A 25,248-nucleotide genomic window follows, 5' to 3' on the forward strand; every position below is an offset into this window, starting at 1 on the left:
CTCATTGGATCTCTTTTGATGGATTCCATTTCTGTACTTTGATCCCAAGATAACTCACAATTTTGCGCTCTTTTTTCTCCAGTTCTTCAAGGAGTCCTTTGTTGGCATTTAGAGACAGGGTTTCAGCTGCATATAGAACTACTTGGTTTTAAAAATATGAAAGTAACTGAAGTAATAATATTACCTTTTACTGTTCTGGGAGACGCCGAGGTGACGGAGGTGAAGTATGACCTCATATCCCATGAACGGCTTTCGAAAGTAAGCAGCATTAAATAATAGTAAATATTATTATTTTTATTTAGTGTATTATCACCTGAATATTTACATTATATGAATATTATTACTATTATTTTTACATGGTAAGGTAGCAGGAACTGTTGTTGCCACTGTAATTTCCATCTACCCAGGGGACTGTGGAGGACATTAAACTGCTCATGGCAGTACGATTCTCTCCAAATGCGGATGGAAGGGCTCGCCTAGGTGTGACTGCAGAGAAGGAAATAAAAGTGGCCTTTGAAATGGGACCATACCGGCATTTTCCCGGAAGTCCAAATGGGAAACCAGCCAAAACCATTCTCTGGACAGCCTACGCTGGTGTTCGAACCTACGCGTCTCCTGAAAGCAGTGCGCGGCCAACTCCACTCTGAGTATGTATATGCATATAATGTAAATATTCAGGTGATAATACACTAAATAAATATAATAATATTTACTATTATTACATTAATGCTGCTTACTTTCGAAGGCCGTTCATGGGATATGAGATCATACTTCACCTCCGTCACCTTGGCGTCTCCCAGAACAGTAAAAGGTAGTTAGTAGGACGCAAAAACAATAACATTATTATTACTTCAGTCACTTTCATATTTTGAAAACCTAGGATGAACATTTTTGATAGTGAAGTACGACTGTACACCTCTCTGTGGCATAATAATAAATTAAAACAGTTTATATAAGACACTTTTTTTGTTGCTACCACTACCACTATTGTTGTTGGTTCCAACTAGTGGTCTTGGGAAATCATTGTCAACTGACCTTTGTAGATGTGTGTGGGATGAGATTTCTGAACTAAAAAAGCAAACTTATCTTCGAACCGTCATGAAGGTCCTTGGAGGAGTGGAAGGTAAAGCTTCCCAATATTCGAAACCTTGGCAAAAAGTGGGCCAATGTGGTTAGAAAAAAGTCCTACCGCATTTGCCTCCAGGAATTAACATGGCACTCATTTTTGGTGTACGCTAAGTGAACTTTTAGGATCATGTACTTCTTCAGGTATGGAAATATTTGTAAATTTTTCGACCTCGTGACGGGGAATCGAACCCACGTCCTCGAGAAAGCCTTGGCTGGACAGCCAATAACATTTAATTGTAATTTTTATCTTACACTTTTCCAAAAGACGCTTTCAATTTTCCTAACTACAGGGAGAAGCTCCTTCCAATAACTCGAGAATTAAAGAGATCCGAAACAAACTACTTTACGGATGTTACTTAATCCTCAGTGCCAAGTTCCATACAAATCAGAAATGGGAAAGTCGCAGTGTTCCCATGTAGTATCTTTTAGGATATACTCGTGTTCATTTTCATACTAGTAATTTCAGCAGTTCAAAATATTGAATTTCTCAAATTTCCTCACTCACTGTCACAATAGGGGAATTATACTCTCCATGAATTTGTAACCTAGACCGTTAAAGGCTGTTCCTCAATTTATGTATTTTTCCACTGGTTTAATGGGGCATTAAGATACGTTTTCGGCAACGATGGGATAGGAAAGGGTTAGCTTTGGAAAGGAAGCAGCTGTGGCCTTAATTAAGATACAATCCTAGATTTTCCTAGTGTAAAAATAGAAAACAGCGGAAAACCATCTTCTAGTGGCTTTACGTCGTACCGACACAGATAGGTCTTATGGCGACGATGGGACAGGAAAGGCCTAGGAGTTGGAAGGAAGCGGCCGTGGCCTTAATTAAGGTACAGACCCAGTATTTCCCTTGTGTGAAATGGGAAAGCACCAAAAACCATCTTCAGGGCTGCCGACAGTGGGGTTCGAATCCATTATCTCCCGGATGAAAGCTCACAGCTGCGTGGCCCTAACCGCACGGCCAATTCTCGCCCGATGATTTGTTTATTTCATGGATGTAATGAATATGTTTAATAGTTAATAAATCATATCAAATACTTTTTCGAATTAATAATAGTTTGTACGTCGTATCTCAAACGCAGGAAAATAACAGAAATATATCCTTAGATCATTTCACAGTAATATGCTCGCAGACTGCGCAGACACACGTAAAGCAGTTGCGCAGACCTTGCCGTGTTTTCCAGTGCGAGGCATGATAACTTCTCGTTTGTCTGTCTCCTTACCGAGCAAACGAAGATCCACCCAGGCAACAGCCTTCGTCCGCTTTGATACAAACAAATATGCACCGCACCCTGCCATTCTTTTACTAAAGGACACTCACCGCTTGGTTCCACTAGACCCCTGTACTGTCTAATCTTCTCCCTGAGACCAGTTTATGGTTCAGACGTAAAAATTGCTGATACTATTAAGATGTTGTCTTCCTTAACCCTACAATGACGAGTATATATATATATATATATATATATATATATATATATATATTTTTGCTAGGGGCTTTACGTCGCACCGACACAGATAGGTCTTATGGCGACGATGGGATAGGAAAGGCCTAGGAGTTGGAAGGAAGCGGCCGTGGCCTTAATTAAGGTACAGCCCCAGCATTTGCCTGGTGTGAAAATGGGAAACCACGGAAAACCATTTTCAGGGCTGCCGATAGTGGGATTCGAACCTACTATCTCCCGGATGCAAGCTCACAGCCGCGCGCCTCTACGCGCACGGCCAACTCGCCCGGTATGACGAGTATAAGCGTTATCAATAATATACTTCGAACAGTACTATAGCGCTAGTGAAGTTATAGACCGTATTACTATCCGATGATCATTTCTCAAAGGTATAGTGCCTGTGTTGCTGTCATAAAAATAAACCATCTTTCTCAGAAACTCCTTTAGGGTCTTCAATCCTTAATGATATCGTTTTAGGAAACCAAGAAGTGCAAGAGTTTAACTTGTTATAAAAAAAAAGAGAGAGAGAAGTTTTTCCAATTTTTTACCGACAGTAGAGAAGAACACTTGATAAAGCGTTTGTAAATTGTGACGTTTCAGTGACTATATTAAGCGTAAGTGTTAAAATTGAAGTTGCCCTAGAGATTCGAACACGAATTCTCCCTTTCTACTATCATCATTGGATTAAAATCTTTCACAACACTCATTAACTGCAGTATAACAATAATAATGGCGTGTAGCCTCCGAAGAGGCCTGGTGTAGGTCTTTCGAGTTGACGCCGTATAAGCGACCTACGCGTCTGTGAGGATGATTACGGTACACATACCCCGCCTCGAGCGGGGAATCGAACCCGGGTCCCCTGACCTAAACGTCAGCACGCTAACGCCATAGAACCGGACATTAACTACGGTAAAAGGTCAACTCGTGTCCTCATCCCATGGTGGTGCAGCTCTCTTCCGGCACACCTCCAATGGAAGTGACCTGCATGTACCATTTCAACCACATACCAGCCCTCCTACCATTTTTAAATTTTTGGCAGTACCGAGATTCGAACGCGGGCCCCCGAGGACGGCAGCTAATAACACTAACCATTACGCTATGAAGGTGGACATTAACTATCGTGAAAATATAGGAATCTAGAATGTAGCCGAACTCTTGTCGTTTGCCAAAGTAATAACGTGTAAATAAACACATTTCTTGGCGCCTTACAAACAAAATAATCATGTGTTGAAGAGTTAAGAAGGAGAGGGAAATCTTATTAGAGACAGCAATAAACTTTACGATGCAGTATAGATATTTTAGTCCGCCTCTGTGGTGTAGTGGTTAGCGTGATTAGCTGCCACTCCCGGAGGCCCGGGTTCGATTCCCGGCTCTGCCACGAAATTTGAAAAATGGTACGATGGCTGGAACGGGGTCCACTCAGCCCCCTGAGGTCAACTGAGTAGAGGTGGGTTCGATTCCCACCTCAGCCATCCTGTAAGTGGTTTTCCGTGGTTTCCCACTTCTCCTCCAGGCGAATGCCGGGATGGTACCTAACTTAAGGCCACGGCCGCTTCCTTCCCTCTTCCTTGCCTATCCCTTCCAATCTTCCCATCCCTCCACAAGGCCCCTGTTCAGCATAGCAGGTGAGGCCGCCTAGGCGAGGTACTGGTCATACTCCCCAGTTTCATCCCCGACCAAGAGTCTGAAGCTCCAGGACACTGCCCTTGAGGCGGTAGAGGTGGGATCCCTCGCTAAGTCCGAGGGAAAAACCGAACCTAGAGGGTAAACAGATGATGATGATGATGATGATGATGATGATGGATATTTTAGTTTCCATCCTATAGAATATGGGTTTAGAGAATAAACCTGTCAAAGAATTGCAGGATGCCCTTGTTATCGTTTTCCTTTGTTTTTGTATTTTGCTACTTGTTCACCCTCTCACCAACACATCGAAGGATTTCGGGACGGAAGGATGGAAATAGGCTAGCATTGGGAAGGTAGTGGCCGTGGCCTTCCAGCATTTGCCTGGCTTGAAAATGGGAAGGCACGGAAAACCATATTCAGGGCTGCCGACGACAGGATTCGAACACACTATCTCCCAAATACATGCTCATAGCTGCGCGACCGTACCGCACAGCCAACTCGCTCGGTAGTAACAATTAAGACTACCTGTGAGCTGCATTTGAAAAAGACCTCTCATTGACGAAATTATGCGTACGCTAATGGTGTCAAATTATTAAGCTTTTAAGGAGACTGTGACACTGGTCGGTGGTTTTTTTGAATTCTTGACTAACACAGGTTTCGTAAATGGAAGCTCTTAACTGTTTCGCTAATTGTGAGTTTCGCCAGACGTTTACACATTCGCAGAAGGAAAACACCTATTTGGAGCACTGCGCCACCTAATTCTGTTCTGTTCTGGATATGAATACAGTTATATACACAACTAGACAGTTTATTAGATACTTCCTTACAGGGCGCATGATTGAGGAATCAATCCTCATCACAGTTGGCTGAATAAGGAACCTAAAATGCAAGTGACTCCTGTTTTTAACTTTACAAGACTCTAGAAGATTCATTTCTGGAACAAATATCTGTTACCATGTATCTTCTACGGTTGATGATATTCGAAGAAATGTTAACACATAGCAATTTTAATCCATTTCCACTGGGTGGACTCAGGGTACCTCATAAGCTGGAGACATCTGGTATGAATTTAGCGGGAATTATTCCTTTTTTCTTTCTTAATCTGGTTATCCTCCAGGGTCGGTTTTCCCCTCGGACTCAGCGAGGTATCCCACCTCTACCGCCTCAAGGGCAGTGTGCTGGAGCTTCAGACTTTGGGTCGGTGGATACAACTGGGGAGAATGACCAGTACCTCGCCCAGGCGGCCTCACTTGCTATGCTGAACAGGGGCATTGCGGGAGCGATGGGAATATTGAAAGGGATAGAAAAGGAAGAGGGAAGGAACGCGCTTGGCCTTAAGTTAGGTACCATCCCGGCGTTTGCCTGGAGGAGAAGTGAGGAAACCACGCAAAACCACTTCCAGGATGGCTGAAGTGGGAATCGACCCACCTCTGCTCTGTTGACCTCCCGAGGCTGAGTGTACCCCGTTCCAGCCCTCGTACCACTTTTCAAATTTCGTGGCTAATCACACTGACCACTACACCGCAGAAGCGGACAAATTGTCCTTCTTTAAGTTTTGTTTTCACTACATTATTAATTTCAGTTTGTCTATAGGTATTTTGTTTCCTTTTTGTCATTTGTCAAATATTAATTCAAATGAACTGACATTTTTGGGCGCTCTTCTTCGAAATTCAGTTATCCTGGATATAATAGTGTATATTTTTCATTTCACTCATTTATGTCATTGTTAAACAGTGTTTTAAGCAATTAAAATAAACCTTTATTGCAAGTGAACTATACATATTATTTCGTACGGGTATCTGTTCTATTTTCGGAATTTTACGAAAATTGACCTATCACTAAAGTGCGGCCCGTGATCAAGCCTAAGATTTCTAATATGGCCCTCGAGCCGTTACTACAGTCGAACTTCAATAACTCGTACCTCCATTTTTCGAATTTTCAGTATCTCGAAATAATTTCAATTTCCCGACCGTTTTTCCCATTCTTCACGTGTATTTATTTCTCTACTAGCAGAAGTACCCGTTCTTCGTACGGGTTATCAGAAACTGGCTTTAGTTACTCATACTATCGGTGTGACTGACTTCATTAGATATTTATATCACTGGTGTATTTACTTAAGTAAGTAGAAATTATTTGTCATGTTTGGAATTATAGTGTTCATGGGGGCCTCTAAATATTAGTTCCTAAATAGCGTCGACCTCTAAGATCTTTTACTACCACGTTTTTCTTTCATTCCCATCTGGATATACCTGCTCCCTTCACAAAGCTGCAGGTTTAGTGCAAGTATACTTTCGCCAGATAGTACCACAAATATAAATATTATTGAATGTATTGTTTGATCCGACATTTCATAACTGTTACAAATGATAAAGGAAATACGCGATACATAAAAGAAACTACTATAATTATCGATAATTATAATTCTCAGGGCTTGTCACTCATGTCGCACATCATATAATGAATCTGAGTATAAATGTTGAGAAATTTTTTCAAGTCATGGGCGATCTTGACAATTGTGTACAGTATATAGGTTTCATTGTTACAATGATCGTAAAAGTGGGCAAAAATATCGGCACTAATTACACCAGTGATCCTACTACTCCATGATTTGATAGAAAATAGTTTAAACTATAGCTAACAGACTCCGCAAAATGCTGAAACCTAAGCCAGTACGTAAATACGGAGGCCCGTCGGCAACCGCTGGTCGCTGTACTACGTAGATCTCCGGGGATATTATTTTTATACTTCACTCTATTTCCATCCCCCCCCAAGGGAGTGCTATGAGAGTCTTACACAACAGTTTATTTTTTCCAGATAGTAAGTTATATGTGTATCAATTTTGGTTGGCAGCTATGCCCAAACGTACATGCATAATCTCGCTGCTGTAGAATCCTGAAGCTGACGTTGCCATGGAAACGGCCTATCGTTTCTTTATCCGATTCCTAGAGCAGGGATAGTGTGGTTCCAATATCTCCATAACGGCTGGTTTTAGGGCCTTCAAACATGGTATTCGAACCCGAAGGGTTTACCGAGTTTTGTTCTTTGCGTCAAGGGGTTACAATGAGCTTTGTCTCGTCCTTGTACGACAAATTCGATTTCGCCTATATTAGCCTATTATTTTAATATTTTATATCTCCCCCCGTGGCGCCCCCGCGAATTGTTTTGGAAATAAAATACAGACCATATTACTCACTGGCAATGTAGCTTTCTACAGGTGAAGTAATTTTTAAAACCGGTTCAGTAGTGTTTGAGTCTATCCGTTACAAACAAATGTTTCCTCTTTATAATATTAGTATAGAGATATAAATTACACCCCTACACATACGGTTGCCGTCAGGAAAGGCATCCAGCCGTAAAACAGGATTTAATCCACATGTGCGTAATAGTTCTCACCCGCAACCTACAGGTGTGGGTAAAGCGATAGAAGAAGAAGATACTCATTTTAAAAAAAAATCACCCGCTTTTTTATTTTTTCACCTCCTTAAGTGGATTTTCCAAAAAGAGTGTGTTCATTTTTAAAGGAGATTCCAAGTACAAATTTTAAAGTCTGTGACATCTTCTTTTTTGAGATATATGTATCCTCATATAAATAATTCAACTCCTTCCTCACTTCCTTTCACCCCCCTTAAGTGGATTTTCTGAAAACAAATATTTGTGTTCTATTATTTTTAGAGAGGATTCCAAATATCAATTTTCATGTCTGTAACATGTTAGGTTTTTGTGATTTATTGTAGATAATTTCGCTGCTGTATAATCCTGGAGCTGACGTTACCATGGTTACGACAGTTCATTACTTTATCCGATTACTAAAGCAGGGGTAGAGTGGTGCCAATATCTCCGTAACGGTTGGTTTTAGGGCCTTAAAACATTGTTTTCGGGCCCAAAGAGCTTACCGAGTTTTGTTCTTTGCGTCAAGAGGATTAAATTGAGCTTTGTCTCATTCTTATACGACAAATTCGATATTTTGCCTATATTAGCCTATTATTTTTATATATCACCCAATCCCCCGTGCCCCCCACTTCGAATTGATTTGAAAATAAAATACAGCCCATGTTACTCATTTGCAATGTAGCTTTCTATAGGTGAAGAAATTTTTAAAATCCCTTCTGTAGTTTTTGAGTCTATTCGTTACAAACAAACAAATTTTTCCTCTTTATAATATTAGTATAGATTACTCGAAATTCGGTTACACGAATTGTTCGTTTCCTCGAAGCAAGCGTTTTCTCCCTTGAAGGAAAAAAATACTCTGTAAGTCGAATTTTATACAACACTGACATTTGTAGTTTGTGAGGAACAGTTAACAAGTAAAGAAAGGGTTACAGTGACGCTGGGAGCTAATATGACTGTTTCCGAAAAGCAGCACTTCTAGAGATCGGAAAATTGGCGAAGCCTCGTTGTTTTTCGAGTGTTAATTCAATACCGGTATGTACGAAAATTACCTCGGAAGTCGCGAATGACAAGCTCCACTTACGGATCTTGGCTGCGTGGTTTCGAACCTACATAGAGAGTAAGTCGAATTAATGATAGTGTTCCTACAGCAATAAATGTTGTTGTTGAAAATTATATGCAAAAAAAGAAGGTTATTAGTGAATAACAGAAGAGAATAAGGGCATTTTTTCCAAAGGTGTTAACGGAGGTATGTTTGTTGTTTCACTACTTTATGTCTTCTAAAAAGTTACTTTAATAATGGTCATAATTAAAGCGATGCCGTAAAAAACGAGTTTGTCAGTATATTTTTAAATACTGTACTCTGTATAAGCCGGTAGATACATAATATGATTCAGTTATGCTCTATACCGGGTGAGTTGGCCGTGCGGTTAGGGGCGCTCAGTTGTGAGCTTGCATCCGGGAGATAGTGGGTTCGAACCCCACCATTGGCAGCCCTGATGATGGTTTTCCGTGATTTCCCATTTTCACGCTAGGCAAATGCAGTGGCTGCAGGTCAAGTAAGACCACGGCCGCTTCCTAGCCCTTTCCGATCATATCGTCGCCATAATACCTGTCTGTGTCGATGCGACGTAAAGCCAAATGTAATAATAATATTAATAATAATAATAATAATAATGATAATAATCATGCACTATATATGCTCAAAAACGGTATTCTCTGTATCTTGAAATTTAGATAAATCAAAATAAAATTGATCTCCCGAGGTGATTCGAGATATGGATGTTGTACCGTAACTGGAAATAACTGCTGTAGAGGACTATGGATAAACTTAAGTTTGTCTCGCAGGTTCGCAGAGCGAACGCTGAAGGACAAAATTATTATTATAATTATTATTATAATTATTATTATTATTATTATTATTATTATTATTATTATTTCTTAATCCGTTTAGCCTCCATGGTTGGTTTTTTCCTCGAACACAGCGAGGGATCCCACCTCTACCACCTCAATGGTAGTGTCCTTGAGGGTGAGATTTTGGATCGGGGGATAAAACTGGGAAGGATGACCAGTACCTCGCCCAGGTACCTCACCTGCTATGCTGAAAAGGGGCCTTGTGTTGGGGATGGAAAGATTGGAAGGGATAGACAAGGACGAGGGAAGGAAGTGACCGTGGCCTTAAGTTAGGTACCATCCCGGCATTTGCCCGAAGAAGAATTGGGAAACCACGAAAAACCACTTCGAGGATGGCGGAGGTGGTAGTAATAATGATAATAATATTTGTTTTACGTCCCACTAACTACTCTTTTACGGTTTTTGGAGACGCCGAGGTGCCGGAATTTAGTTCTGCAGGAGTTCTTTTACGTGCCAGTAAATATACCGACACGAGGCTGACGTATTAGAGCACCTTCGAATACCATCGGACTGAGCCAGGATAGAACCTGCCATGTTGGGATCAGAAGGCCAGCGCCTCAACCGTCTGAGCCACTCGGCCCGGCGAGGTGGTAATCGAACCCACCTCTACTCAGTTGACCTTTCGAGGATGAGTGCACCCCGTTCCAGCCCTCGTACCACTTTTCAAATTTCGTGGCAGAGCCGAGAATCGAACCCGGGCCTCCGGGGGTGGCAGCTAATCACTACACCGCAGAGGAGGACATTATTTATTATTATTATTATTATTATTATTATTATTATTATTATTATTATTATTATTATTATTATTATTATTACCGAAATATTGTGGTTTACAGAGGAAAAAGAAGGCGCGGACATGAATGGGTGGACACATAAAGGACAGAAGATTAATTTAAAACTTTAAAAATATTAAAAATTAAAAATGTTTCTTTTCAAAATTTAAACAGGATTATAATTTAACAATTAATCAGGTACTAGAGTTTAGCTCGTAAGCTTGAGTAACAATTTTAAAGAGGTCTAGAATAATAAGATAACGATAATTTAACAATATGAGGTTGAAGCTCCCTAATTTCAAATTTACACTAGCACTACCGCTCCTTTCAATCACCCGTCATGGAGACGGATCTCCCAATTTTTACATCAGTGGAAGAACTTCCATATCTATCATAGGCACAACCTACATTTAAAAAATGTAAACAGTATTCACTGTCTTAACTGCTCAACAGTCGGATTGCCTTAAAATGAAGTGAATAAGGTTAACTGTAACAGGGGTAACCAGTACCCATTCCGCCTGGACTTTGATAAAAACAAGAGGTTAAAGGTTGAAATGTTGCACTCCTTGAAATTTACATGACATATTTAAAACCCTATTTGGGGATTATGGCCCGACGTTACGGACGCTGAGGCTATACTACGGAGGTGACTAGATGGAAAGAGGTAAGGTAAGGGTTATTCTGCCCGAAGGCAGGTCCGAACCTCCGCAGAGGTGTTCCTGAGCCGGAGTTTTACGTGCGGTAGGGTGTCCAGTTCCTTTCCGCTCCTCCATTCCCTTACCCCCACACCCCACCAGCGCGTGGCAACCCATCCAACTCCTGACCACGCCCAATGTTGCTTAACTTCGGAGATCTCACGGGATCCGGTGTTTCAACACGGCTACGGCCGTTAGATGGAAAGAGAGTTTACAAAATTAAAAGATAAAGTCAAAGGTTACAAAATCAAAGTCACATCAATATCACGTTGAGAGGGAATACAAGAGGGTTCCACACCCTTTATTCCCTAGTTTCGGTTAAGCTCTTTCGACTTGTTTTAATTTACATTTGAGAAAATAAGTTACATTACTCATCATCATCATCATCATCTGTTTACCCTCCAGGTTCGGTTTTTTCCTCGGACTTAGCGAGGGATCCCACCTCTACCGCCTCAGGGGCAGTGTCCTGGAGCTTCAGACCCTGGGTCGGGGGATACAACTGGGGAGTATGACCAGTACCTCGCCCAGGCGGCCTCACCTGCTATGCTGAACAGGGGCCTTGTGGAGGGATGGGAAGATTGGAAGGGATAGGCAAGGAAGAGGGAAGGAAGCGGCCGTGGCCTTAAGTTAGGTACCATCCCGGCATTCGCCTGGAGGAGAAGTGGGAAACCACGGAAAACCACTTCCAGGATGGCTGAGGTGGGAATCGAACCCATCTCTACTCAGTTGACCTCCCGAGGCTGAGTGGACCCCGTTCCAGCCCTCGTACCACTTTTCAAATTTCGTGGCAGAGCCGGGAATCGAACCCGGACCTTCGGAGGTGGCAGCTAATCACGCTAACCACTACACCGCAGAGGCGGACAGTTACATTACTCAAGATTTGAAACCTTCCCCCTCGAGCTAGCTTTCAAAGACTATCACTTAGTTAAGCCGAAACTGCCATAACCTTGAGCTGGTGGACATCTCGAAGTTGGACGTGGCAGCCTCCGCCTCCGTTACGAACACACTCTAGACTGGAGCGATCGCAAAGTAAACATGGCTTACCAGCCCTCGGCTTTGATAGCGGAGAGGAAGGTTCCAGTTTCTCTGGATCGAAACCCTGACACACCCACAATTTTCATTAGATAATCAAATAAATATCAAAAAACGTGATTGGCTCCTTAAGTATATGCACAAATTTTCTCATTGGCCAACATTTTAAGTTGGCGGCAAGGGATAGAAGTGTTGATAACTTTTGAATATCAGAAACAAACTATAACCAATTCAGTTTAGGAAACCTTGCCATACAATTTTTTTTTAAACTTAATAGTTCAACTTCACCCAGATGGCGCGACAATAGTTGATGGTAGCGACATCTGTCCAGAAAAATTCGAACTATTTCCAAAATGAGTTTCAGATTTCCTGATCTAGATGGCCTTCTACAAGACGTTAGTTTCAAATGCACGCGGCGGGTGTACCTCCGGTAAAACGATGATTATGATGATGATGATGATGATGATTATTATTATTATTATTATTATTATCATCATCATCATCTGTTTACCCTCCAGGTTCGGCTTTTCCCTCGGACTCAGCGAGGGATCCCACCTCTACCGCCTCAAGGGCAGTGTCCTGGAGCTTCAGACTCTTGGTCGGGGGATACAACTGGGGAGTATGACCAGTACCTCGCCCAGGCGGCCTCACCTGCTATGCTGAACAGGGGCCTTGTAGGGGGATGGGAAGATTGGAAGGGATAGGCAAGGATGAGGGAAGGAAGCGGCCGTGGCCTTAAGTTAGGTACCATCCCGGCATTCGCCTGGAGGTGAAGTGGGAAACCACGGAAAACCACTTCGAGGATGGCTGAGGTGGGAATCGAACCCACCTCTACTCAGTTCACCTCCCGAGGCTGAGTGGACCCCGTTCCAGCCCTCGTACCACTTTTCAAATTTCGTGGCAGAGCCGGGAATCGAACCCGGACCTCCGAGGGTGGCAGCTAATCACGCTAACCACTACACCACAGAGGCGGCATTATTATTATTATTATTATTATTATTATTATTATTATTATTATTATCACCTTCAATATGCAGTATTCATTGCACTGCAAATAAAATGAAAGTATGAATGTGTGTATGGTACTGAAAACACTCGGTTTCTTTTGGAGGTACAGTTGCAGAAATTCGAGGTTCAATATTCATATCATATTTATTATGTTTTAACCTTATGTAGTAATGCACTGTTAACATATATTTCGTTTATGTATTGTAATTTTTCGTTAATTGTACCAATTAAAATGATCTTTGGAAAGTAGTGTATTCTTAAATATTTTTGGAGATATACTGCCCCATAGCACATACATTATGGAGACCGAGAATTCCTTGACAACTGTCGCACAGTATTGAACCTTAGATGACAGATTCTTACCGGGCAATAACCCGTCCTGGGATATCCCGGCACTAAAAGCCATACGACATACGACATACCGGGCACTGTTCTAAGCTAAAATATTTCACATGACTTTTACAGGTGCAATGACGATTTATTTTATGTGACGGGTTCTACCAAGTAAAGCTGTTGAAATTTCTCTCTCTCATCCTTTTTCTAGATAGCGATATGTACCATTGTGCTGTGTTCACTTCCATTAACATTTCCAAGTGGATTTCTTGCCTAGAGAAACGGATGACAAATCTATGCTTTCAGGGCAAATAAGTACATTCGACTCAAGCAACTTTTAGTTGAGCTGTTGTTTTCCACACAGTTTGTTTAAATTCTTAACGACTTAGAAAAGTTACTGTCATTGATACAGTTCATAAACTTGACTGAAGGAGAGAACCAAGCAATATGGTTCAAGTTTATCGGATACCTTGGCGGATACTGCCTCACGAGCAAAGTTTTCATTTATAACGAAACGAGAGCATTACTTGCATTTCGGACAGGAAGAGACTGAATTACTTTGAAACTGGAACGTTACACAATAGGTATTTACGATGAACAGCAATAAATGTGTTTTTCTTCTCTTCCTGACGTAGAAACCCGTCTATATTTTGTCCGAATGCATGTTGGTGGTTCTTCAGAGTCATGCTGTAAGTAGGCACCATTACGTTCTTAACCCGGTTCGGATCTTGTCGTTCTTCTATATTATGTACAGACTGACAACGATTTTAGCAGATGTTCATACGAATCTCGAAATAATAATCCATAAAGTTAGTACTTCCTTTACTTCTATAATTTACAGATTACCAGTATGCAGGACAGAACATAAAGACACACGACACAGGCACAATCCACATCCTACAGGCCCCAAATATTTCGTCTGAGGAGGAAAATACAAAATAACGTGAGGGAGAGGGTGACCAATTACGTAATCCATTCTAGATGCTTGGGGAGAATGCTGATCTCGGATCGAGGAGCTCCCTAAGACTTTTATCTCTGCCCTTCCCTCTGAGAAGAGAACATTCTTTCCCACCTCAACCAGCCTTGAAGTGGTTTTCCGTTGTTTCCCACTTTTCCACCAGGCAAATGCCGGGATTGTACCTAACTTAAGGCCGCTTCCTTCCCTCCTCCTTGTCTATTATTTCCATACTTCTCATCCTCCAGTTAGGCCACTGTTCAGCATAGCAGGTGAGGCTGTCTGGGGAAGGTACTGGTCCTCCTCCCCAGTTGTATTCCCAACCTAAAGTCACACGCTCTAGGACACTGCCCTTGAGGCGGTAGAGGTGGCATCCCTCGCTGAATCTGAGGGAAAGACCAACCCTGGTGGGTAAACGGATTAAGAAAGAAAGAAAGAAAGAAAGAAAGAAAGAAAGAAAGAAAGAACTATTTAACTAAAGATTCAAGTATCACAATATTAGTCCAAAATGTGTATAGGTCTAGTTCGTATGAGCTGTTCGGATAACATTCAAATGAACCATTATTATTATTATTATTATTATTATTATTATTATTATTATTATTATTATTATTATTATTATTATTATTATTATTATTTTCAGCTAGTTGTTTTACGTCGCACCGATACAGACAGGTCTTATGGCGAGGGTGGGATAGGAAAGGGATAGCAGTGGGAAGGAAGCGGCCGTGGCCTTAATTAAGGTACAACCGTAGCATTTGCCTAGTGTGGAAATGGGAAACCACGGAAAACCATCTTCAGGGCTGCCGATGGTGGAATTCGAACCCACTATCTTCCGGATGCAAGCTCACAGCTGCGCACCCTTAACTGCACGGTCAACTCGCCCGGTGAAACAATATTAAGTACTAGTAATACGTGACTGAATTTTTATCTAAGGGAAATAAAAAACTGACCGAGACGTTTGGCTACGCTGTTTGGGATATGTAGTTGCGAGTTTGTATTTGGGAGATGATGGTTTCGAACTCCGCTATGAGCAGAGTTGAAGATGGATTTCCATGGTTCCCGATTTTCACACCAGCCAAATGATGGGGCTGTACTCTAATTTAGGCCATGATCACTTCCTTCCAAATCCTAGCCTCTTCCTATCCCATCGACGCCGTAAGACCTGCCTGTGTTGGAGAAATGTAAAATAAATTACAAGAAAAGAAAATATCAAATATATAAAATTCGAAGTCCGGCGACATATTGGCCTATTTTTGAGAACGTTGTATACCGGTGCCAGAACGTGATGAGATATCAGGAATGACAACTGTACGTTCGTTTGATATTTAGTCTTGAATGATACTTTCACTTAATTGCTGTCAAAGAAGAAAAATCAGGTCTCGCTTACATTGATTCGAAAGGAATACTATTTACTGCGATTTTGACACAAAGTTGAAAATTCATTACCAATCCATACAAATCTTCAACAAAGAAAATTCGTTTTAACTTACTTTTTAATTACGTGTCGCTAGTGAGATCCGCGAATTGTTCTTGCCCATTTATATTGAGAGATAAACACTTTAAAATGGATTTTAATGCAAATAAAATGTTCAGAATATTTTACAATGTTTCTTTAGTACCTACATATATAATGTAGAAAAGTTTCAATGTTTTTGCTATAGGAGATTCTGCTTCGTCCCCCTTTACAGAACTCCGGCCCCCCTGAGAGCGTCCTGCCACACAGTTTGAGAACCAATGTTGTAATAAATTCGAAATATGACTAACTTGTACATAATATGCGCAGAACAAAGACACGTTCCAATCTTTATAAAAAACATAAAATTAGTTTAAATGGTCGTGGAACTCAAAGATGTAATGTTGACATTTGAAATAGTAACCAGTATTTGATAACCTCGTAGATGCATGACTTTTTAATGACTTTAAAAATTGATATCTAGAATCCATGGGAGGTTTAGAACAAAGGAAAAATAATTTTATAATTCCATACAGATAGTTTAAACAGCAAAGTGATGCTTTTGCGTGTTAAATATATGCTATATATAAATATGCGTCTATTGTAGGCTGAGAGAAACTCCGGGCCATACGTCTCTCCACAAGTTGATAATAATGTTGTTTGTTTTTACGTCCCACATTTACGGTTTCTAGAGACGCCGAAGTGCCGGAATTGTGTTACGCATGAGCTTTCATGCCCGTAAATCTACGGACACGAGGCTGACGTTTCCACAAGTTGAAATTCCGTTTCTAAATGTTTCGACTTTCTCATTTTCTCGTAGGGAATTGAACAATCGTCCTTCCGTGTGAAGAGAGCATGCTTTATCACCTCGCCTAGAGCGTGCATTGATGACCCTCTGAGGTTGAAAATGTGTCTATCAATTCCCGGAATCGTCTTACAAGGATCTCACTTAAGAGCTCGGAAATGTACAATCTTTGTTGATGCTGTTGAACGTTTCACACAATCTCTTAGTCAGCATGCACAATATTAGCTTCTAATGGAAAGTTTTGTTCTCAGGAGATCGCAGGAAAGTTTAACTTTGGGTGGTGCGAGTAGGAAGATGACGTATAGGAGACAATGTGGTCATCGTGAGGGGCCACACAATGTTTAAAGCAGACTTTCAACTTTCATCATGAGCAGGGAATGAAGAACGAGTCACTGCACAAACCTCTATTTAGAATGGAATATAAATTTCTTAAGGGCGGTCATGTACTGTAACCACTCTTGACGTACACATATTGCATAATCTTCTTCCTTTCTTCTTTCTTTCATTATTTCTTTCTTTCTTAATCGTTTACCATCCAGGGTTGGTTTGTCCCTCGGATTCAGCGAGGGATCCCACCTCAACCACCTTAAGGGCAGTGTCCTGGAGCGTAACACTTTGGGTCGTGGATACAACTGGGAAGGAGGACCAGTACCTCGCCCAGGTGCCTCACTTGCTAAGCTGAACAGAGGCATTGTTGGGGGGGGGGGGCGATATGGGGAGGGTTAGACAAGGATGAGGGAATAAGCGGCCGTGGTCTTGAGTTAGCTACCACCCGCCATTTGCTTGGAGAAGAAGTGGAAAACTACGGATAACCACTTCGAAGACGGCTGAGGTGGGAATTGAACCCCGTCTATTCAGCTGACCTCGAGAGGCTGAGTGGACCCCGTCCCAGACATCGTACCACTTTACAAATTTCGTGGCAGAGCCAGGAATCGAACCCGGACCTCCGGGGGTGGCAGCTAATCACACTAACCATTACACCACAGAGGCGGACATATTGAATCACTATGCTGTATAAATATCATTGTTCTGGGTGGTTTAGCTTCTTGAATGACCTTGGTTTTGATTTAGACAGAGTGAAATTCTGTGGCCAATATAGTGATTCGATATTCATTCGCTGCTCATGATGCAAGTTGAAAGTTGAATATTTTGTGAAATCTGACGACGATCACTTTGCGAAATATTAATCCTATATCCTATTGATCAACGTCCTATTCACAGGAAGATATTTACGTAGCACCGGAAGGTAAACATATCGTTCTTTTGAAGGCATTATATTTCACAAGCAGGTAATGTTGCCTATTCCGGGCGAGTTGGCCGTGCGGTTAGGGGCGCGAAGCTGTGAGCTTACATCCGGGAGATAGTGGGTTCGAACTCCACAGTCGGCAGCCGTGAAGATGGTTTTCCGTAGTTTCCCATTTTCACACCAGGCAAATGCCGGGGAGTACCGGCTTACTTCCCACTGCTAGCCCTTTCCTATCCCAACGTCATCATAAGACCTATATGTGTCGGTGTGACGTTAAACAAATTGTAAAAAAAGTATTGCGTATGCGAACTAGATGCCTTGCGGTGCAATGCACAATATGGGAAACTCTGTGCTTTCTCTACCTCGGAATCGAATACTTTCCTCATAAGAACAGACAAAATATCACTTTATACATCAGAGATTTTCCTACCCACTAGTATCATATAATAAAATTATATAAATAGGCCGTAACCATATTGTATCACAGGGCAGAAGGAAAAGAGAACTTACTTGAGCAGAATTTACAGTGCTCCAAGGTCTAGTTTCCTTGTAGCGTTAAGGAGGGCAACCTATTGTAAAGAAGACAACCTGCTCCTGCAGTCGACTTTCAGTTAAGTTTTGCTGACGTGTTTTGGATAGTATTGACAAGTTTTTGTAAAGTTTCTGTGACTCTAGTTGTTGGAACATGCCTAGCCGTGCAGTCTTGGCCTGACAAATGAACAACTTCCTGCGCGCTGTGTAGAGAAGAGATAAATTTGTGAACATTATAAGAAAAGAGGTTGTTTAATGTGAAATCTTCCTAGGAGTTAACAAGACGCAGCTATGTCCAGTTATCTCTCTCCAACAAGACTTGAATGTTTTCGTTTTTACAGCTCACCACGCATTCTCCTCCGGAAGCATATATGGAGAGCGGTCATAGTCCACAAACAATGTCTCATGATACTCGTCACTAAGTGAGGAGATGAAGTCTAATGCGACTCTTTTTCTCTCGTAACAATGGAACAAGACAAAGTTCATTGATGAAAGGGAACAGAAATTCGCATGTTCTCAAGACCTTTCTTCAAGTTTCTATTAACAAAATATTGAAACATCTGACAAAGAAATATTATATCAGGTATTGCAAGTTCAAATGCCACCGGAACAGGGCAGATGCATACAGAGCAAGTGTGGACTTGCAGGTCAGATAACACAACATTAGTCACAACGGTGTACTATCCAGCCAGTCAGTGTCTTCGAGAGGTGCGGTTTCGAACTGATTAGCCCAAGCCGCACCGGAGTGAAACAGTGGTACTCTTACGATTGAATGATTAATTATTTTAACAATAGGTTCAGCGAGTAGACTTAAGCATAGCAGTGCAGCAGATATGTTACATTACTGTGTCCGAATGCAAAAAATTACTATTTTCCAAATGATCTCATTCTATAAATGCAATCATGTCCGCCTCTGTGGTGTAGTGGTTAGCGTGATTATCTGCCACCCCCGGAGGCCCGGGTTCGATTCCCAGCTCTGCCACGAAATTTGAAAAATGGTACGAGGGCTGGAACCGGTTCCACTCAGCCTCGGGAGGTGAACTGAGTAGAGGTGGGTTCGACTCCCACCTCAGCCATCCTCGAAGTAGTTTTCGGTGGTTTGTCACTTCTCCTCCAGGCAAATGCCGGGATGATACCTAACTTAAAGCCAGGGCCGCTCCCTTCCCTCTTCCTTGTCTATACCTTCCAATCTTCCCATCCCCCCCCCCCCATAAGGCCCCTGTTCAGCATAGCAGGTGAGGCCGCCTGGGCAAGGTACTGGTCCTCCTCTCCAGTTTTATCCACCGACCCAGAGTCTGACGCTCCAGGACAGTGCCCTTGAGGCGGTAGAGGTGGGATCCCTCGCCGAGTCCGAGGGAAAAACCAACCCTGGAGGGTAAACAGATTAAGAAAGAAAGAAAGAAATGAAATCATTTAATCAGACTTTAGAAGCTCATCAGTTGCTTCTTTCAATAATTCTGACAACCTATCGTTCATTTTTCTTTTCTTTTTTCCAGGGGTTTAACGGAGCACTAGCCTGCGGAATATTTTTGGAGTCCAGGATGGGAAAAGGCTAGGATTAGGATGGTAGTGGGTGTGGCCTTAAATATTATTATTATTATTATTATTATTATTATTATTATTATTATTATTATTATTATTATTATTATTATTATTATTATTATCATTATTATTATTATCATTCTGGGTTACCTGTGGAACGCAGAGGTGATGAAAGAAAGTGCGGGCTTGAATGGGTCTAACTACAATATCAAAATTAATTTAAAACTTAAACTGAAGGTTATATTTTTAAAACTTCAAACTTAACAATTTTTCATAACAATGAAACATCAGGTACGGTGATAATCTTAAAAGAAGTCTAGGAAAAGACAAGATAAGTGGTCTTAACAGATTCTGGGCTTCAAGCCCCTCGCTTTACATTTCCTGAGCTCCTAGCTCAAATTTACAAAGAGCACAAATTATTCAAGGGCAGAAATCCCCTAATTCACGAGCACTTGCTCTCCAAAATATAAATATCTAGCCTTCCTGAGGTACTCTTTACTATTACAAAACTTGAAAAAGACCGGGCGAGTTGGCCGTGCGCGTAGAGGCGCGCGGCTGTGAACTTGCATCCGGGAGATAGTAGGTTCGAATCCCACTATCGGCAGCCCTGAAGATGGTTTTCCGTGGTTTCCCATTTTCACACCAGGCAAATGCTGGGGCTGTACCTTAATTAAGGCCACGGCCGCTTCCTTCCAACTCCTAGGCCTTTCCTATCCCATCGTCGCCATAAGACCTATCTGCGTCGGTGCGACGTAAAGCCCCTAGCAAAAAAAAAAAAAAAAAAACTTGAAAAAGAGCTAACAGGCTCTCAATTTTTCAAGCCTACTCAAGGCAACATCAGCTTACAATTACTGGCCTCTCAAGGCACAACTTGCAATTTGAAAATAATTTATACAGGGGTATATAATACCCAACCTACTGGGCCTTCATGGAAAAATAACAGGTTAGATAACTGGCCCAAACACAAAGAGATTGGAGACACACTGCGCTCCAATATAATGAACACTTAAAAACCTTAAGGGATGAAATAGGGACTATTCCCAAACTACTGAGGTGACTCGCGTAGAAATTACATTAACACATTACAGTAGGAAAAACGGAGGAAAACGTAGTCACCCCAAACCAAGTTGAAGGGGAGCTCGAGAGTGTACTTCACTCTCTATCACCGGTTTATAGTTAAAGATTTTATGAAGTTTCTACGTTAGCCAGAAGAAAGTTACATTTTAGAAAAGTTGTTACATACTAAAGAGTCGGACCTTTCCCTCGGGTTAAACTGCGGAGGTAGCAAGAAAGAATAAAGTTATGTGGCCATTACCTTATAGATGTTCTGGTTGCAGACGAAAGAGGCCGCCCGCCTCCTGCTTAAGCACACACACTCAGTAAGACTATGATCAATTGGCCAACAAACGTGAAAAGCTGCAGTTTATAAACCCTCAGGGAAGGTTAGAGATCATTCGAGACTAAACCAGCCACACCCTCTCAATTTAATTGGTCAATTTCAAAGTTACACTCAGAATCGAACAAGAAGCCTGTGATATGTTGAAAATTAATTACAGAAATTTGGGATTGGCTAGATTCTAAACTGGCAGAAAGAAAAGGTAAATACTGCCAACCCAAAAATAAATGAACATCCATCAGTTACAAAACCCTAGAAATACAAAACTTCTTTAAATTATAGGTTCTTTCACTTTGCACCAGAGGGCATGATCATAAATTTTTTGTAGTGTCATCTGTGGAAAAATGTCCAAACTTCTTAACGTAGAGCAAACAAAACAAGGAAAAATTCAGTCAGTTTAGGAAACTTCACAATAACAAAATTACTCAATATTTTAGTGGTGACATCTTCTGATTAAAGTTCCAAGTTGTAGTTTCAGTTTCACTGTTTTAGCAATAGAGGAGTTCATTAAGGCACTAATTTGAATGCGCGGTGTTGAGGTGTACCTCCCGGTACAATTATTATTATTATTATTATTATTATTACACTGACTGACAGAGCAAATGCAACACCAAGAAGGAGTGGTTCGAAAGGGATGAAAGTTGGGAAAAAAAACAGAGACGGCACGGACGAATAATTGATGTTTATTTCAAACCGATATGCAGGTTACACAATGCGCACGGCATCGACTCAGTAGGATGTAGGACCACCGCGAGCGGCGATGCACGCAGAAACACGTCGAGGTACAGAGTCAATAAGAGTGCGGATGGTGTCCTGAGGGATGGTTCTCCATTCTCTGTCAACCATTTGCCACAGTTGGTCGTCCGTACGAGGCTGGGGCAGAGTTTGCAAACGGCGTCCAATGAGATCCCACACGTGTTCGATTGGTGAGAGATCCGGAGAGTACGCTGGCCACGGAAGCATCTGTACACCTCGTAGAGCCTGTTGGGAGATGCGAGCAGTGTGTGGGCGGGCATTATCCTGCTGAAACAGAGCATTGGGCAGCCCCTGAAGGTACGGGAGTGCCACCGGCCGCAGCACATGCTGCACGTAGCGGTGGGCATTTAACGTGCCTTGAATACGCACTTGAGGTGACGTGGAATCATACGCAATAGCGCCCCAAACCATGATGCCGCGTTGTCTAGCGGTAGGGCGCTCCACAGTTACTGCCGGATTTGACCTTTCTCCACGCCGACGCCACACTCGTCTGCGGTGACTATCACTGACAGAACAGAAGCGTGACTCATCGGAGAACACGACGTTCCGCCATTCCCTCATCCAAGTCGCTCTAGCCCGGCACCATGCCAGGCGTGCACGTCTATGCTGTGGAGTCAATGGTAGTCTTCTGAGCGGACGCTGGGAGTGCAGGCCTCCTTCAACCAATCGACGGGAAATTGTTCTGGTCGATATTGGAACAGCCAGGGTGTCTTGCACATGCTGAAGAATGGCGGTTGACGTGGCGTGCGGGACTGCCACCGCTTGGCGGCGGATGCGCCGATCCTCGCGTGCTGACGTCACTCGGGCTGCGCCTGGACCCCTCGCACGTGCCACATGTCCCTGCGCCAACCATCTTCGCCACAGGCGCTGCACCGTGGACACATCCCTATGGGTATCGGCTGCGATTTGACGAAGCGACCAACCTGCCCTTCTCAGCCCGATCACCATACCCCTCGTAAAGTCGTCTGTCTGCTGGAAATGCCTCCGTTGACGGCGGCCTGGCATTCTTAGCTATACACGTGTCCTGTGGCACACGACAACACGTTCTACAATGACTGTCGGCTGAGAAATCACGGTACGAAGTGGGCCATTCGCCAACGCCGTGTCCCATTTATCGTTCGCTACGTGCGCAGCACAGCGGCGCATTTCACATCATGAGCATACCTCAGTGACGTCAGTCTACCCTGCGATTGGCATAAAGTTCTGACCACTCCTTCTTGGTGTTGCATTTGCTCTGTCAGTCAGTGTATTATTATTATTATTATTATTATTATTATTATTATTATTATTATTATTATTATTATTATTAATGTCTGCCCCTTAGTCTACATTCCTGATACGGGCTCGGGGATGAGGTGAAAGAAGAAATTATGTGGCATTTTTCCTGCCGGCTATCCTTCCCGACATCAACTCCAGTTGAGGAGCTACTGAAAGTGAAATAGAATGATGGTGAGTGAAGTTGGGTAAAGGAGGTGGAAAGAATCGGCTGTGGCCTAAGAATAGGAACTGTCTCTGCATTTGTATGGAAGTAAAAATGGAAAACCAAAGAAAAGCATCTCAGGGCAACCGACAGAGGGGTTCGAACCCACTCGTATCCCGAATGCAGTGCTTGACTCCACAGCCGTAGCGCGTTAACACGTGCGGCCACTCCACTCGGAAATAATAATAATAATAATCATAAGAAGAAGATGATGAAGAAAAAATTTAATATTCGAATTCATAAACTGTAGGCTTTCGGACTGAACAGTGGCCGGTTGGTAGACCAAGGCCCGTCAGGGCTCTAGAGCCGTAGGATTTGGTTTAGTTTAAATATCCAATTGGCTAAGGCTTTAAAACAAGTCTTGTAATTCAGGTGGACATATTTACCAATTTACCATGCATAAACGAGGTTGTTTTTGTTTTTGTTTCTTGAGTTTTCAGAACGTAGGCTGGTTGGATCCCCAACAGCTTCACTACAGTATCGGCAGTTACATACGGTCTAATCTTCACTGAATAGGCATACTTGGGAAGCGAGTAACATGGCAATTTTTCGTTGCTTTCTTCACCGTGCCTGAAGGTGCTATTACATATCGGTCTGCCAAATCCACTTATTTATTTAGTGTATGACTAGAGATACGATGTCTACATTTCTATATACGTAATCTAATTTTTTTTATGTAATCTATAATTTCTGGGGTTGCGAGTGCAAAGTTCTAGCACTGCCATTATACTTTCTTGTCTTACAATCGGTGATGATGTACTGGATGGTCCGTTGCGTAGCACCGCAGTCACACCCAGGCGTTGAAATTCTGTTCTACTTGTAGTGGAAGGCTGGTCAGTTCTCGTGGTTGATTCGAATCCTGTTGAAACCAGGTGGTGACATCTTCTTCACAGGAGGCATTGTTGAGAGAAACCTCGCAGTAGGGTGTATTTGCATGTGATATTGTTATACATCCGGGTGTCTTCTGGAAAACGGACTAGGACTCTTCCTAGACGACTGATTCTCTCACACCAGAAGCAGAACTAACCAATCTTAAAATGTGTTTTAAGAAACGGCTTTTTTCAGAGCCATCCATGACAATAATATCCGTAAATATTGAAGGCTTGTCAGCTGCCAAAGAAGAACTCTTACAAAAACTATGCCAAGATCAGAAGTATGACGTCTTGAGCATTCAGGAAACGCATAGGGATGAACATCAGAAACGTCCAAAGATTTGAGGAATGATTTTAGTTGCAGAAACGCCACATGCGAACTATGCCAGTGAGCCAGGTCTCCAGATCGGCAGTACTCATTATACTAAAAATAACGACATCGAAATAATCACCGTAGAACTAAGCAACATGACCATTACATCTGTGTACAAGCCTCCAAATGAAAATTTATCTTTCTCGCCACCTGCAAATTTTGGTAAGTCAATAGTAATCGGTGACTTTAACAGCCGTAGTCACGTCTGTGGATATGCTCAAGAAGATGAGAATGGAGAGAACGTCATTTCATGGGCTGAAACTCAGGAGCTTCCCTTATTCACGACAATAAGCTTCCCTTCTCCTTCAACAGTGGAAGATGGCACCGAGGGTGTAACCCAGATCTTCTCTTTGTGAGCAACTGCTTTATGCACAAATGTTCTAAAGAAATGGGCACACCAATCCCAAGAACACAGCACCGACCACTAATATGTCACCTCTCTTCATCCATAAGACTACACGAAGTTCGGCTCAGACGGAGATATAACTTTCGAAA

Source organism: Anabrus simplex, chromosome 1 (assembly GCF_040414725.1).
Source record: "Anabrus simplex isolate iqAnaSimp1 chromosome 1, ASM4041472v1, whole genome shotgun sequence".
Lineage (NCBI taxonomy): Eukaryota > Metazoa > Arthropoda > Insecta > Orthoptera > Tettigoniidae > Anabrus > Anabrus simplex.